Raw genomic sequence first — 17,884 nt, forward strand, 5'->3', positions numbered from 1 at the left:
TGAGCTTGGAGATGTTTTATTTCCACTGGATTTGGCTGATGTCACTGTTTTAAGACTGTATCAGACATTCATTCTTGAGTCATCTGTAATTACCGCATGCGTATTTTTGGTTTGCGTGTGTGTGTGATTAAACAATTGTGTGAATGTATTTATGTAAATATAAATAAATCAAATTTACCCCTTCCCTTAGCTCTGCATTGTGCATTGCAGCAGCTGTGTCATCAAAATACCAGAGACTGCTCGTCAGCCTGAGCTGCATTTCTGCAAGTGTGCAGGCTTTGCTCCTCTGTGATCCCTCCCTCAGGAATACAGGCAGAAGCATTTTCCAGGGAGGGCTGACACCCAGGAGTTTCTCACAAACAGGATGCATTTTGTTCTGCGATTTCCTACATCATCTGCCAGCCTTGTAGCCAAAAGGAGGTTACAACCTTTTCATTTGTAAAACATTTCCTGTAATACTGAGTGAATTATTTACAGCCTTTCATGCTGCTGTACTTGACACTTTTGCAAGCAGAATTATGCAGCTGGGTTTTTTCTCTGTCTCTGTAAAATTCCGGCTGGGAAGGAGCTTGGGTCCTGTTTGTGGCTGGGATCTGCTGTTGCTCACACGTGGTGGCTCTGGGTGGATTGGTTCTGGTGTTGTGGGCTCTGCAGAGCCAGTGACACAAAATACTGGGCACGAAATAGATTGCAGAGAGCTCAGTTCCCGTGGGGGTCCCTGGGAAATGGGCAAACAGGAGCAGTCCTCACTCTGCTGAAAGCTCTTTATTTTCATTTTCTGTAGGAGCAGCAGGACTGATCCATGTCCCTGCTCTCTGTCTCCTGGTAATTTGCTGATTCGACAGAAATAATTTTTCAGTCATTCTGGAGAGGAGTTTTATGTTGGAGCAGGTCTGTGTCCACACAGGTGTGGTTTTTACATCCTGTGCTCCTCTGAGCTCTCCATATATCATCCAGGGATGTTCAGCACAATGTGCAGCTGGAGAGGGAGCACAAGCTGTGCATGGCACATCCTTTTGATGGCCAGCAATTAGTTCTTCTGTGGGTTTAAGCATTTCCTGGAATGTTTTCGGGAGGGCAGGGCAGACCTGCAGGGTTCATTTTTACGTTTGTGAGTGGCAGAAGCAAAATCAGGTAATGCATCCTTTCCAGGTTTTCCTGGAGCGCGTTCTAGTGGGAAATTCCCACATGCAGGAGTGGTTTAGCACTGCTTTTTTGTGGTGTCACTGCTGCTCCTGCAGCTTTCCCTGCTCCTACTCTGTGGTCCCCTGGCACAACCAGACCAGAGGCTGTAACCAGAGGAGGTCTTCCTGAAAAACAGAAATTGTGGAAGGATGTAGCACAGGAAATAAAAATGGTATTGGTTATTGAGCTGTTACTGGTTATCTCAGCCCTGAGCTGTTATCTATGTCTGTGCTATGAAACCAGGAAGAAAACAGGGGCTGGTGGCAGCATGAGAAGAACTGCCATAAAATTGAGACTCTGTGTGTGTTGTAGGGTCAGTGCTCTGTTTCCACCACATCTGAAAAGCCCTACCTATTTAGCTATTTGTGTACCTACAGCAAGATCTGTGCCTAAATAAGGTGACTCAGGCCCTCTGTGTCTCTCACTGCTTCCTTTTCCTAAGCAAGGTTTCTGATAAATCCCCACAGTGTCAGGACTTCTTTATATGGTGAAAAATCTCTTTGAGAGCAAGAGCTTTGCTGCTGAAATGCAAAAAGATAAAGCATTGCAGCACTTCCCTAGAATGCCAGTATTAATGGTAAAATAAATGAAAGCTGTTAATACAACAGCAGTATTAGTTGGGAGATTTAAAAATAGGTTCACACAGGGCTCATGCATTTTAATCAAGTTGGAGGCTCCTTTGTGCTCCCAAGGTAGAACAGAGAATAGCAGTGGGCTGGAGTGATGGGAAGTGACAGCTTGGCACCTAATAGAGAATTACTGAGTTGCATCTGAGGGGTGGTGGGTGTAAACTGCTTTCAAAATCTATTCACTGTTAGAAATTTGCATAGGAGAAATACAGTATTATCTGTCCGTGTCAGGAATTGTGTAATGCTGTCTATTAACAGCCTGGCCGAATTTCAGGTTGTTTTGTAACGTTTATGCACTTATAATATGGTCTCATGGTGCAGGAGGTATTAATAGCCTGGCATTTCACCTCATGAGATCATTTTAAATTAAATTGCTGAGAGGTATAAAAAGGGATTTATCCTTGCACCGTGCTAGTGAGGCTGGGTGCATTTTGGGGGGCTTTTTCTCTTCAGAAATCTCCTGCCACGCTGCTTCCAACAGCAAGATCTTACCCATAGCTGTGGCTGGCTGGCCAGGCACGTGTGGCATCCCAGGAAATTGCTGGTTACCAGGCAAAGGCAGTGATGTCAAAGCTGCACCGACAGGTTCAGCCTCACAGATTGCATCAGTGCCCAAAATTCACTGGCATTTTGCTAAAATACCTTGTGTTCATTGCTGTGTTTACTTTAAGGGCTGCATCACTGATTTTTAGTTTATAGTGAAAAGCCAGGTTCTGCCTCAGATGTGTTTTAGTCTGACATGGGATCAATGTTCAGAACTGTGGTTCAACCTCTTCATGGTCTGTCTCTGGAGGAGATGCAATGTTTCTTCTCAATTTACCTTTTTCTTAATTTAGCTTCTTCTCAGTAAATAATACAAGGTATCTGCCCTTTAACTTTTTTGACCTGGTTCCCACTGATTGAACACGCTGGTGGTAAGTCTACGTAAACATGTCTGTACAAACAGAAGGTCATTTCCAAGTGGTTAAATTGCATTTGTGCAGAAGAGTCTGTAATTACACCTGGGAAATGGTAAAAATGCACACTGTCCAACAGCAGCACTTTGCATGTAGCAAGTGCAAACTTTGTTTTATATCTGTTGGTTTTCTATCAGATTTATGAGTAAATAACTGAAAAAAACTCACAAAACTCTGTAGGATCTATTGAGGCAGCTTCAAATTCACCAAGTTTAAACATGTGAGATAGAGTCCCATATCCTTTTGTTTGCATTAAGAACTGACTCTAGACTGAGACAGAGTTAAATTTCTTCTATAATTTAAGAAGATATTAATGTAATTCGATCACTTTATGCTAAAAAACGATATGCTCCAGGTCTCCAGGAGTGTTTGGACAACGCTCTCAGGGGTGCACAGGGTGGGATTGTTGGGGTGTCTGTGCAGGGCCAGGAGCTGGGCTGGATGATCCCTGTGGTCTCTCCCAACCCAGGATATTCTGTGATTCTATGAAATACGGTTTTACTTTACTTAATGCTATACGCCGTTAATATAAACAGGAGAAAAAGGGGTTAGGAATTCCTTAAATATCTACTTCCTGCCAGGAATAAATACTCTGTTCTTCACTTGAAAGAATTAAGACATTATCTTCAGCTGAGTAGGTTTTGGTAATGGAATATGGAGAGCTGATCAGCTCCACACTTCCCAGGTAATATTCTTTGCTCCCTCAAAAGCCATTTGCTCAAGGAAAGTGCTGTAATGCACATTCATATCACTTCAGCATCTTGCATTTGACACAGAATTATTCCTTCAAACAGCACAATCTGTTTGCCTTGCAATATCTGACTTCTAAAAATAAATCCCTGTGGGAGCAGGACTGGGTTGCAGATCCTCTCCTTATCAGCTCAGCCTTGGCAGGGCAGTGGCAGGAATTGTGTTATCAGTGGTAAAGGAAGTATTTGAGGCAGAATCACTTCCGCCTGCGCAGGCATCAGCTGCCAGGAATTCCTGTTAGGAATTGTGTGCTGTGGGAATGCCTCTGCAACGCTCCAGCCAAGCTGATGGGCTGCCTCCAGCAGCAGCTGGGCTCTGCCCCTGGAATTGGATGTTCCTGTCATGCCTTGGGAGTCAGAAACATTGCAAAGAGCAGCTCAGTTCTTCTGTGCCTGTTGTCAGCAAAGCCTGCTGAGAAGATCCTTTTCGAGGTCATCTTCTTTTGGTTTGCCTTTTTTTCTTGTATTTAATGATATTCCAAGGAAGGGGGAACATGGGGGGAATGTGCTTATGAAGGAGTCTCTGTGATTTTTTTTTCCCTAAGATGGATTGCAAAGGAAACAAAACTGGTAAAGCCTGACCAGATGCCCTTGGCTGGGGTTAGCTGGGATAGTTTCAGGTGCCACAGCTAAAAGGAGTCTTGTGGATGAGCTGGAAACAACAGGGGTGGGGATGCTCCCTGCTCCGTGTCTACCTGAGGTGGAACAGGGGTTTGATCCCAAGCCTGCTCAGTGCCTGTGGTGCAGGAGAGTTTGTTTGTCCCCAGCTCTTCTGTGGGTATGATGCTTTCAGTGCATGGCAGTCAGGAGCAGCATGAGTAGCTCCAGGCTGCAATATCATTTATCCCACTCACTTTGTGAAGTGTTTAAGAAGGAACAAATACTGATTTTTAAAGGCAAAACATAAACCAGCAGTTCCCCGCCTCAGTCCCTCTAAAAGATGCAAGTTCTTAGTAAAAAGCATTGGCCTGAATTTTGGTGTGTATTGGGGCTTTGAAAGACAATTTTACTGCGTTTTGCTTTGTGAATATTTGAGTGAGATGCAGACCCAGATTATGTGTGAAGAGGGGCCCCTTTTCAGTCCTTCATCTTTGGATGCTGTTAATCTCCTCCCAGAATTACCTGGCTGGATTCTGGTATGTTCCCTTTCTTTAAACCGAGGACTTCCCTTCTCATTCCCTGTCTTTTCCATGTGATTTCTTTCCTATTGCCTTCCACAGTGCTGCTGGGGATGTTGCAAGGGCTGTTTTAAGGACATGGGTATATAAAAACAACTGTTCAGAGTGTAGGTGGAAACTGCCTCTATTAGCTTAATAATTCCAGCCACAACTCCCTGAAAATTGGCACAGCCTCCTGCCAAGATCAACAAATTTTAAAAATTTGGAGTCTCTGGGCCAAGGTGTTTGCTGCCAAAGGAATTAGGAAAATATTCAAGTAAGTTCATCTCAGTTTTTGGATTCTGCTGTTTCCTGGTCTGGCTTCCAGCTTGCCACAAGCTCCTCAGAAAAATTCTTCCCTGGAACGAGATCACACCTGTGAAATTCCAGGTTGCCTGTTTTGTTCTCCTGGTAAAATGGGAAGAAATCCAGCGTGGGTTCTGTCATGGAAGGATAACTTCAACTGATCCACAGGGCAGGAGGGAGATCCAGGCTGGTGTTCCCGTGTGGATTTACTGCTAAATCTTTCTGAAGGTGTTTTACACACTTTGCTCCCTTTGACTGACTGTTCTGAAATCAATACTTGATCTTTTTTTTATAAAGGGAAAGGCATTTTGGCTGGCACTGCTCAGCTGGCTGCTCATGGAATGGCCTCTCACTCCGTATTTCCCTGGATTTATTTATCTTGATCAGCTTTGTCTGATTCCATCTGTGTTCTTTATTTTAGAAAGATGCTTGTGAAGCTGTACCCATGGAAGGGTGGGCTAGAACCCACAAAGAGGTATTACCAGCAAATGAGATTTTAACCTGTTGATTCAGTACAACAGGTATTTTTGGGGCTTTTTTAACCTTCTCCTTTTTCGGTTGGATATTTTTATGAGTTTATAGTGAATAATCCATATCTCCACAGGAGAACAGACCCATTTGGGACAGAAAACAGAGACCTCCTGCAAGAATCCAGCTTATTTTCCCTTCCCCAGGATTTACCACTGGAAATATAGCAAGCTTGTCTGTGGAATTGTAGGGCTTTTGGCTCATTGTGGCTATTTGATGGCATAAGTAAATCTTCAAGTGGCTGTAAGAAGCCCAGTTGTTATTTTGACATTGACCTCCTGCTGTTTTCCAGCCCCATAAATCATCTTTACCAACATGTTGCAGAAAAGTGTTAAAATTGGTTTAATTAGTAACTGGAACAGAGTTGTGTTGGAAAATTTTTCTTCCCTGCAGTTTAACGACCTGAAAAGAACGGAAAGCTGTATTATCCATATAATTAAAATATGTTATAACCTGAAAAAATTCTGTGGGCTCCAGAAAAATAATCCCTGCTTCGGTAGTGTTTGGAGGGAGATGAAATCCCTTCTGTTTCTGTCTGTAGCCAGCCATGCTGTTACCAGGAATGGTGTTAAAATGCAGCGTAATGCTGGGCTCATGGATCTGCCAGCATGCCAGGCTGCAGTGATTTAATAACTGCCTTGTAGATATGATCCCTGAGATTTACAGGAGCAGGGCTCTGTGTTTCCCCTCCCGTGGAGGTTTGGCAAGCTGGAGGACGGATGAGCTGTGAAACCAAACTTCTGTGGGAACATTCCCATCCTGTTTAAACTGTACCTGCCTACAGCAAGGGCAGTTTGTTCAGACCCTGCTCGGGTGCCAGAGCTCGGAGGGTTGATGGCAGCGTTGGCAGCTCGGGGACAGCAAGGCAGGCTGGGGGTGTTAAATGTTCATTCATCAGCTCAGCTTTCCCTGGGGTGGGTGCCCTGCCCTAGGAAAGTGTTCATTCATTCCCTGCCGAAGGAGCAGGGCTGGGATAACTGACAGAGGGAGGGAGGGATGGGATGTTGAGAGAAATTCCTCCCTGGGAGGGTGCTGAGGCCCTGGCACGGGGTGCCCAGAGAAGCTGTGGCTGCCCCATCCCTGGAAGTGTTGAAAGCCAGGCTGGACAGAGCAACCTGGGATAGTGGGAGGTGTCCCTGCCCAGGGGAGGGGGTGGGACTGGATGAGCTTTTGGGTTGGATGTCCCTTTCAAGCCAAACCTTTCTGGGGTTCTGTAGTTCTGTGTCTATCATAACAGGATATAACCTGATCCTGCAACATTTGTTGACTGTCTTGGCTTTGACGTCTTTCTGCTGAGGGTTTGAGCACACCAGACCTGTTCCACCTCTGTCTCCAGGTGTGCTCTGTGTCCTGAGCCTTGTGACCTGTTCCTTGTGGTGGTTCCATGATCTGGTTTCTAGGTAATTTCCAGTCTTGGAACATCAGCACTGCTTCACTCAGAACCACAGTGTCTCACTGTGGTGTGGTGAGCTCAAGGTTGTTGTCTCAGTATAAAATCAGGGAAGAGCTGTTGAAGTGCCCAGGATGAGCCTGTCCTTGCCTGTTCTGTGCCCAGCTGTCCTGTGGGGAGGGGGAAGCCCTTGGGCTCCTGGTGTTGGGATGCTCCATGCGGAGGTGCTCGCTGTCCCGTGCCAGGGCTCTGCACAGGGATCACAGAGGGTGTTTCTGGATCTGCTGAGCTGAGACTACCCTTATGTTTGTTTTACTTGCAGCAGAGAGATTTGGGCAGAGGATTTCCTGCGAACATAAACGTTCCCAAGGGTCTGGATTCAGGCAGATTTCTCTTTTTCAGAGGAGGAACAGGCACACAGGCACACACTTCCCCCACACGGACTCCTGGATGTCTGGAAGGCATTTGGAGAAGGTTGTGGGCTTTGATGGGTTTGTTATTTTATCCCTTGCTGTGGGGTGTGAGCAGAAGGTGGAGGCTCCTGCTTCCCTGTCCTGCAGGCGAGGCACTGACCCTCGGCTTTCCTGAGCATCCAGAGCAGAGAGCTCTTTGATCTTGACTCAGAATTCCAAAGGTATCAATTACTTCCTCTGGCTTGTCATTTCTGGCCATTTTCTCAGCAGAACCTGCAAACTCAGGCTGCTGTTTTCCTGGCAAAGAAGCATCAAAGGGAAAGGGAATGCTTCCATTACTTGTGGATGTGTGACTGTGGGCTTTGAAAATCAAATCCTTACCTGGAGAAGCATGAGATTCTCTCACTGCCTCTTCCAGACTCCCTCCCCTAAAGTTTAACTTCTTTTATCTCTTAAAACTAAGTGAACAAACTTTGATTCTACTCAGCAATTCTTCTTTCCACCCTACCAGATGAGTAAAAGAAATATTAATAATAACTTGCTCTGGGACATATTTTTAAGGTGCAAGACATTCCCTACCACCGTCCCGAGTTTCTTCCTTTCAAATAGTTTGTTTCCCAGAAGGAGCTTTTATGAGAAGCTTGTTTAGATCTGCACAGAGGTGTTTCAAACTCCATCAGATGTTTTTTGGAGGCTCGGGGCTTGGTTTGGGAGTTGCAGTCAGAACTGACAGCTCTGACTGCAGAGTGAACTTTTGGCAATATCACACTTAGAATTATGTAAGTAATAATTTAAAGGGAAGATGATTCCTTAATAGACACCCACAAATCCAGTATTATATGAGCTGGAAATAAAAAGACATAGTACCATATATGTTGTATATGTTCAGAGTCCTTGAACAGGCCTTAAAATCCATTCTGTTCTATTGGAAAACTGATGAAACTTAATAATATGGTTATAAACCAAACTGAGTAGAAAAATGCACTTCTTGGGGAGGTGGCATTGCCTGGTTTGGATCCCAACAGAAATTGTTCTGATTTACCTTGCAGAACTGATTTTGGACCAGGTTCCCATTTATCGGCTTGAAGTAGTTCAAAAATCAAAACATCTTCTGTTATTTCTACAGCTTGAGCCCAGGAATTCACTTTGCAATGTTGCTAAATTATTTAATAATTCTTCATTTGCTAAGTCCTGCAATAATTGTAGGTGTAGCAGTGCTGGAATGGGCAGGGAACCCACTGGGAGCTGGACCCTTGGGGGAGAAAGGATTTGCATGAAAGGAAGGGAATGTTGTACCAGGACGAGGGTGCTGCCTTGCTGAGGTGAGGGGAGCTCAGGGTTACTGAGGCTTGATAAAAGGTGTGAGACTTGAGAAGCATCAGAGCTGGTTCAGAGTCTCCTGGCTCGAGGTTTCATTCAGTGTTGTGCTTTGCCATTTGCTTTCAAATTAACTGAAAGCTGGATTGGATTTGGAAGCTCTTTGTGGAGGAGTGAGTTGTGAGGCTGGTACACTTTGAATTACTGATGGGTTTTAGCAGGAGCACTGAGCTCTGATGAGCACTTTGAATACACCCTGGACAGCTGTGTTGGGCTTTATTTCCCCTGGTCCCTCATCCCTTTGAAGTCCTTTAAGCCTCCCTGTATCCCTCAGTTTCCAGCTACTCCACTAAGTGGAGTTCAAAGGCAGCAGAGGATCCTGCAGATCTGCTGGCGTCGGTGCTGAGCAGAGGCACAGGGAGGGTTTGCTCCTGGAGCCCTGCTTTCCTCTCCCAGCTGACTTGAACTTTTCAGGCCTATCCAGTGTCACAAAGATGCAGCACTTTGGCCATCAATCAATTCAGTCAGAGAGTCTGGAAAATAATGTTCCAAATTTACCATTTATGATTTTAAGATAACCCAGGGGAGAGGGAAGACTTGGATTTTTAACAACAAAATACCCACATGCTCTTCTAATTCTTCGTGGTGCATCATATGGATGAATGGTTTATTTTCCCATTACAAAAACAACTAAGGGGTGTGGATGATGTGTTTTCTGTTAGGATTACGAGTGTCTGTGTCTTGCAAATTGTGATGATCAGAGTAAGGATAAAGCAGCCCCTGGAAACAAAACTGTGTCTGCAACAGTAACAAGAAGCTGAATTGCCTGCAGAATTAATAATGAATCTGGATGACAGCACGTCCCTGTGCTGTGAGGTTTGTAGGCTCTGTGTGTGTGCTCCAGGGTTCCACCACAGTTTGTTCACACTTAAATGTGCTTGGTCCCATGGCTGAAGGTGGTTTGAGCTGTGGGAAGGGCTGGAGCATTTTACATCCTTTGTGTGCTCATTTAGACAAGTTATTGTAGCAGTGTTTGCTGTAGAGGAATGTTTATTTTACACAGAACGGTCGGTAATTCATTATTTCATTATATTCTCTTGGAAATGACTAAGTTATTAGTACAAAGCTGAATTGAAATACCAATATTAGAAAGCAAAATAAGGGTTTGCATATCTCATTTGTCCCCAGTATGGAGCAGCCTGGGAGCTTGTTCTGGAAAGGTTCTGTTTTTCCATAGAATCACAGAATACCCTGAAAGGGGCCCCCAGGGATCACCAGGTCCAACTCCTGTGCCTGTCCTGGTGTGTGAAGCAGAGCTGTCCTCTGTGAAGTCCCAAATTTGTCATTGTCACCACTGCTTCCCTCGCCTGGTGATTGAAGGGCTCTGCCGTGTAACCTGGGCTAATGAGCATCGTTGGGGTTAATGAGTCACGTTCCCTGTGACAGCAGAGCCAGCCCAGGTGGCCCCAGGGTGCTGTCCCAGGCTGGGTCGTGCCATGACTCTTGTCCTCGTGCTTGTGTGTTTGAACACCAGCAAGAATTGAGTCCCACAGACCCTTTTCCCCTGAAATGTGGAGACTGTGGGAGCAGGGCAGCGCTGCAGGGTGATGCCTCTCTGTGGAGAACAGGAGCTCCTGAAGAGTGCATTGCACAGGGGCAGGGTTACACCCACCCCTTTGGAGAGTGAATTCAATGTTTAAACACCAAAAGCCCAATTCCAATTCCAGTGAGAAGCTCTTGGGCAGTTCCCAGGATGTGAACCTGTTTGCAGTGTAACCCGAGTTGTTCACAACCCGCCTTCCCTGAACTGTCATCTGGGAAATTTAAAGGTGAAAATATTCTTTTCACATCTCTACTATTTTATCTCCTGTCTCTGGCATTTTGGCAGCATTTTCTAAATTAAAAATGAAAACAGTTACAGATCTGTCTGTGACCCTTTATGCAGTTAATCCTGTAACTCTTCAAGTTCATCCTCTGGAGGTTTTTAACTCTTCAAGTCCATCCTCTGCACATAACCAATTAAGATTTTGACACATGGATCAAAAAAACCAAGACACTGTTTACAAACTACTTCACAAAATTAAAGCTCATCCTATTTATTAAAGGTTTCCAAGGTAATTTCTTTAATACCATGAATTTCAGGCATTTTTTTGTGCTGTTCTTGCTGCCCTTCACTGAGTCAACATACAGAAGCTGCATTTTTTTGTCTGTGAAAGCATTTTTCTCCCTTCCCTGGCATTTTGGATCCATACAGGATGTAGTGCTTTTGCACAGGACATAAATAACCTGTGACAGGCAAGTAACGGGGTAATTCCTGTGTGTACTTGTGTTCTGGAAAATACAGCTTCATGTTTTCCAGCTGGCCTGTCTGTGGGGTTGCTGTACATTTACATGTAACCCCTGGAAAAAAGCCAGTGCTGATGAAGTGCTTTTGGTGTGGAGTGTCAGGGGATGTGGGAGGTTGGATGGCACACTGTTCCTGGCTTCAGGAGAGTCTGATTTTCCTGGCCCTTCTCTCCTTACTCCAGAGGATTGTGTGTTGTACCCCACTGACTGGCTGTGAGTCCTGACTGGGGCTTATTTAGTGAACCAAGAGCTTCACTTCTAGGCAAAATTTAGGAGGAATCCAACTTTGGCATCTTGTGACTGACCAGAAAAGCTCTAAAGTCCCCACTGCCTTCACTTTTTGGTAGTCAGCAGGTTACAATTAATATTTCAGACCATGGGATGCTTTTCAGTGCAGTGTCATGAGTTTGATGGCCCTGGTCTGACACAGAGTCACTGAGGTTGGAAAGACCTCCCAGATCATCAGGACCAACCACTGACAATAGAATCCAGTTTTTCCACCATAATGTCTCTAAGAAATAATATCACCAAGTTATAAAATGAGATAAAAGATCATGGGGATTAAAAATTTCAAAATAAGTCTCACTTTTCCTTAGGGATTTTTCTGTGCAATCCCTTCAGTGTACAAGTATCTTCAAGGCTTTCCAACCAGAGTGAAGAAGCTTGTTTGTTTCAAGAAACTTGAGTTTATCCCATAATTGCTTAAGACCTAAGATTTCAATATGATAATTTCAGTCTCTTTCCCAAACGAATCTCTTTTCAGCACTGAAAATCAGTGACAGTGGTGTCAATTGTTTTATTCTTACTGCCTGAGTTAGAGCAGCTTTGTGTTTGCTGGGAAGTGCCTTTTGCCAAAATTAGAGAGGCTGGAGCCTTATATAGCAACCATTATGGAATTCCTGAGTTTTGTGGAGCCTCAGATGAAGCATCTATGTTTCAGTATCTTCTTAGAGATTTTCCTTCTTAATTGGGTTGAGATAAAACTAAACCAAACCACTCATTTTAGGGCTTGTACTGGTGCCTGTTTGGATCTCTACTGAGGTTTGGGCATCTCTGTTTCGGTGGGAAGACTGTTAATACTGATGATAAAGACATTAATCCTGTTTCCTCTGTCAGAATCCTGGAAGTTTCCCAGGATGTGGCAGAAACAGGCCTTGTCTCAGTCCTTTCTCTTCCTCCTCCTCTCCCCCATCCCCGTCACTACTGAACACACAGTAGTGGCTGTGAGTGTAAATAATCACCTGGTTGTACTCTGGAGAACTTCCTTCATGGGGTCCAGTGGAGTTTCTTTAAATCATTTAACTCCTGGAAATGTCATTGGATGTTTTCATCACGAACACACTCAGTTCCCTCCCACCCTAATTTGTCTGTGTCCTGTAGCTGTAGGATTGATTACAGGTGGGATGGGGCAACCTGCACTAGTGGAAGGTGGAATGAGGTGAGCTTTAAGGTCCCTTCCAACCCAAACAACTCTGGGATTTTCTGATGAACGTAAAATCTCATATTAAAACATCATGTATGTGTGTGTGAGGGAGGTTATGGTGCCTTGTCTTAACTGATTTATGCTTGTTCTGCACCTTGTATATATGTTTCTCTTCAGTCTGGGCAATATTTACTTTGCAGAGCAGGTAAACACCTGCAGTGTGTGGTCTTTTTTTTTTTTTTAATACGTAGAAAATATTTAGTTCTTAGACCACTACACCTGAATTACTTGTCAGCTATGTTTTGAATTTTATATGCTTGTGTGAGTTGAATATTGCCCAAAGCCTGCAGGTTCCCTGGGGCACCTCTTTCTTCAAAGGAAGAGCAGTTGGAGAAGTTGTGCAGGGCACAGCTTGTCCTGCTTGGTCCAGGGGAAGACAGTGAAAGGAAAGATGCTTTATTTTGTGGCAAGGCCACTTCTCTTTTACATAAATTAATAAATCAGGCAGGTCCTTGAAGTTAATTTATCCATGTGTCATAAATGAGTTTTTGGGGTTCAGAGCATGTCCTTGTTCCCCAGCACAGCTGCTGGTGAGGTGTGACACGGGCAGATGTGCTGGAGCTGTGGGGATGGGGATTTGTGAGCAGCAGGAGACAGGCACGTGTGTGGATGTGTTTGTGCACGGGAAGAGATGAGGAGATGCAATAGAGCCCAGACCTGTGAGTTTCCTGTTAATGCCAGATACTTTTAGTCTGGCTGGAGTTTTTATGCAACATTCAGCTAAGAGGGGAAGTTTTGGGTTCTACTCCTAGAAAAGCTTTTGTTTTAGAAAATCAGTTTGGCCACGTAGCTCTCGCACTCATTTTCCAGACCCCTTTCCCCCTTTAGCTGAGGGAAGAGCTTCCATCGAGTCCGTTCCATGTTTAGCACTTGCTCAAGTTGTACAAAAATGCAAGTGGGTTACAAAACATCTGTCAGATTTGTCCCAGCTGTGGGACAAGGACTTTTTATTTCTTTGGGTAAAAAAGCAGGATGGGGGAGATTGGAGATGTGAAGATTTGAGGTATTTCTCATGCATGGACACACAAAATCCTGCTTGCAACCTTCCCCAGCTCACGTCTGGCAGAGTGGGAAGCTGAAGGGCTTTATTGGGAAGTGCTCTTGCTGTGGCTGTGTTCTCTCAAAGTGCATCCAGGAGTCAGTTTGGTCACAGCCCAACCTTTGCTTCATGCCAGGGAATGTAGGCACAGCCTCAGTGCCAGCAGGGCTGGCTTTCACACAGCCTGGTTTGTCCACTCGAGTGGCTGTTGATCTTTCCCACTTGTGGGGTCATGAGAGGAAATGCAATAAGTTTCCCCTCAGCTTTTATCACTTCCTCCTGCCAGGTAAGGGGAGATGATTTTCCTTCATTTGCTGCTGCTCTTGTCAGCAAGAGAAGTTGGTGTTGAGCCAGATAATAAACCTTGGGAAGGCGTTCCCAGGTGTGGCTGTGGTGACGCTGATCTCCCCCCGCTGCCTTCTGCCTCGGCCTTGTGCTGCAGGTTCCTGCTCAGACAGGTGTGGGTGGGATGTGTCAGCTTTGGGTGTCAGCCACTGCAGGCTGGCAGGGACGTTCATTTTTGATGGACAAGGCTTTTGGAGACCCTGCACACTCTGCAAAGATAAACCTGTGCAAGTTGGGCCAGCAATATTTGTTCTTATTTCCAGACCCTACTTCATCATTTGAAAAAGCACATTTTGTTGTCATTTCCCAGAGAGGTTCTGGATACCACATCCCTGGAGGTGTCCAAGTGGTTGGACAGTGCTTGGAGCAACCTGGGATAGTGAAAGATGTGGAATGTGATGGGATTCCATGTCCCTTCCAGCCTAAACCACTCTGGGATTTGATGAGTTTATGATTTGGTGGAGATGGTTTTGATAAAATTTTAGCATTGTGAACTTCCAGTCTTCAGAATTCTCATCTTGATGCTTCCTTGGGGTTTCTTGGGCGCGGGGATGGGCTGGGGTGTAGAAAAGGGCAGGAGAAACCGTGAGGCAGTCCAAGGAGGAGATTTCTGTGGTCATGGGCTGACTTTGTACAATTTATCCATGTGTCATAAATGAGTTTTTGGGGTTCAGAGCATGTCCAGAGGTTGTCAGGTGTTTATATCCAGTTGTTACTGCTGTGCTTTCATGGCTCCTGAGCTACAGTTCTGATTCCACACTGAGGCAAATCCCTCCTGCAGCAAGGTGTTTGATGCTGGGAGGGGAGAGTGTCCCACCTTTGGAGTGTCTGGAAAGCTGGTGTTGCTTCCTCCAGCCTTCCTCGCCCAGCACCGAGCCCTGCTTGTGGGAGGGTCTGGTGGGGCTGTGCTCCAGCAGAATTGCTTCCAGGAGAGCCAGGAGTGCCCTTCCTAATGGGAATTCAGCTCTGTTCACATCCTGCACCTCCACACATGGTACCACCAGGCTCCTGCGCCAAGGCTCTCCAGGGCACGTTTGTTTTTCCCTTGTGTGCTTTGGTGAGTTGTGTTTCTGGCCTTTGCTTCAGAGTTCAGTTCTTGGCCCTGCTTCTCTGCACATGAAAAATCCCAAATCTTACTCAGCACAGCACAGTTCAGATACAAATACCTCTCTGTGGATGACAGGAGGCTGAGAAATCACAGCATAAATGTAGCTGCACTTGGAGTAGAAAAGGTGCTTAGAATCTGTGACAGTGAGACAGGATCAATGACTCCCTTAAGCCAGTTAAGCTGCTCATTGCCACAGCAGTCTTCCCTCCATCAAAATTACTGTTGCTGGGAGTTCTGTGTTGTTTTTTCTTCTCCCTTGGCACTCCTGCTGATATGTCGGGTATATAAGGCATTTTTCCAGTGACTTTGATTCTTATCAGTGTGGAAAAAAAGAAGTTAATATTGATTTATTGGGGGAGAAAACAGAAGAAGTGAGTAGGAGACTAATAGCTTGGAATGACAGGGCTGTATCAATTTTCAGTTCCCTCAGAGGAATAATGTGCTTGTTTCCAGCAAATGGAAAAGTAGACTATGAGTAAAACTGTCACTGGCCTCCCACAGAATGTAATGGATTTTGGAGCTCAGAGAAAAAAAAGACTTTGTGATTTTAATGCACTTTCCTTGAAAGTCAGCACTTTTATGAAATGCTATATGCAGGAAGATAAAAACTGTATACATCTTATAGAGCGGTATAAAAAATCATATTCACTGCCTTAGTCTTATTTTTTTGACTGTGGATGAATACACTTCTCAATAAACTTAAACCACGTGTTATGGATTCGAGTGGTTTATATCCTCATCTGTGTCACCAGCACATAAACTCAATCTGTGAAAAAATGATGGACAAACACTGGAGAAAACCTCATTCCTGGTGTGTTCATGTGGCTTTTCTGTGTAAGTGGTTCTTGAATGAGCCAAATAAATATAAATTATGGTCCCCTCGCAGGCTGACAGGGGCTGTGTCTGTGCACATTGATTGGCAACAGCCGAGGGAAGAATCCTGCTTGGTCCAGGGGAAGACAATGAAAGGAAAGATGCTTTGTTTTGTGGCAAGGCCACTTCTCTTTTACATAAATTAATAAATCAGGCAGGTTCTTTAATTTAATTGCCTCTTTGTTTTAGCCTGAAGCCACCAAGTGCTGGTTCCTCTTCCAGAGCCATCTCCATTGTCTTGACCCTGTAAATATTCACCCAGTTCAGCTGGGCTGTGCTCTCAGGAAAACCCGGGGCTCTGGGAGCAGGAGGATGATTGTGCTGCTGTTCAGGACCCAGGATCCTGTCCTGGTCCCTGACATAGTTTGTAGTGCAATGCCATCTAGTGTGCACAGGGCTCTCAGGATTGCCCTGCTCTGCAAATTCAGCACAGCAGCGGTCTCCTGCCTGCATCTAATTCCAAACAGATGCATTTCTGCCTGGAGAAACTGTGGCTGCCCCATCCCTGGAAGTGTCCAAGTGGTTGGACAGTGCTTGGAGCAACCTGGGATAGTGGCAGGTGTCCCTGGCCCTGGGATGAGATGGGATTCCATGTCCCTTCCAGCCCAAACCACTCTGGGATTTGATGAGTTTATGATTTGGTGGAGATGGGTTTGATAAAATTCTAGCATTGTGAACTTCAGAATTCTCATCTTGATGCTTCCTTGGGGTTTCTTGGGTGTGGGGATGGGCTGGGGTGTAGAAAAGGGTGGGAGAAACCGTGAGGCAGTCCAAGGAGGAGGTTTCTGTGGTCATGGGCTGACTTTGTACAATTTATCCATGTGTCATAAATGAGTTTTTGGGGTTCAGAGCATGTCCAGAGGTTGTCAGGTGTTTATATCCAGTTGTTACTGCTGTGCTTTCATGGCTCCTGAGCTACAGTTCTGATTCCACACTGAGGCAAATCCCTCCTGCAGCAAGTTGGAGGCATTTGAACATGGCTGGGCTGTTCCTTGGGCCCTGTTTTTGGATAGTTTGGGTGCAGGAGAAGCATTTCTTCATTCCGTCTTCATTGGTACTTTGGTCTCTTAAAATCTGCACATGAACAAATACAGTTTTCCTGCCAGGAGGACAGAAGGAATCCTCCCCTCTCCTGTGCTGAGGAATGTGCAACGTGAGGGGTTTGGTTTCCAGCACTGTTTTGGTGTCGTTGTGTGGTATCCAAGATGTTGGATTCTGGATGCTGCCAGGAGGGGGACTGGGTCTCCCCAGGTTTTGACTAGACCTGCCAGAGAGGATTCATTTCTGAATAATCTCCCTTGCTTTCAATTAATTGTGAAACCAGGCTTTAATAGAGTGTGAAATGGAAAAAGAGAGAGGTAACACCAGCTGCCTTTATTTACATGTGTTAATCAACACAGACCCAAACAACAACAAATTAAATTGGAGCCATTCAGAGGGTTTGAAATGCTCCAGATTTGGCTCAGGACTTTGAAAAACGTGTATTTTGTGGAGAGCTGGAAGGTCAGGGGCATTTATATTCTATTTTAAATTACCCACTGTGCCAGAGCCCTGAAGTTCCTGTGTTCCAGCCATGCCAAGTGTGGCTGTAACCCATCATTAGCTGAGTGAGCTTTGCTTTGAGCAGGGATGTGGAAGGCATTTGCTCTGCCCTGTGAGGGCACAGCTGTGCTGGAAGGACTGACACAGGAGGGTGGCCACATGTGCCAGGAGTATCCAGGGGCCTTTCTCACATGTCTGGCATTGCAGCCACCAGGGTCCAGCAGCCAGTGACTGAAGGTGATTTCCTCTGGAGACAGCCTGGGTTTGCTGGTTCTGCAGGGCTGGATTGGCAGTTTGATGGGAATTTCTGTTGGAAACAGAGGTTGGTTTGCAGCCAAGGAATTTTTAGTTACCTGCTCAATTCAGCCCTGTGGGGCGAGGGGACAGCGAGTGCCTGGTGCTGGGGTGTTGTGGGTGCTGGTAAGGGTTTGTCACAGGATACACAGTGTGACTCCTGCATGATCCTCTGGCCTTGGGTTCCTGGGAAGCTCTTGGATTTGGTGGTGGTTTCTTCTGGG

General features: G+C 45.4%; 1 protein-coding gene across 1 annotated transcript in view; it reads left to right on the top strand.

Moving 5' to 3' along the window:
- The window catches only part of ARHGAP32 (Rho GTPase activating protein 32), a 176,095-nt gene that overhangs the window by 46,505 nt on the left and 111,706 nt on the right, over window positions 1-17,884 (top strand). The window lies entirely within an intron of this gene.

This window comes from Corvus brachyrhynchos, unplaced genomic scaffold (assembly GCF_000691975.1).
Source record: "Corvus brachyrhynchos isolate BGI_N302 unplaced genomic scaffold, ASM69197v1 scaffold46, whole genome shotgun sequence".
In the NCBI taxonomy this organism is placed as follows: domain Eukaryota; kingdom Metazoa; phylum Chordata; class Aves; order Passeriformes; family Corvidae; genus Corvus; species Corvus brachyrhynchos.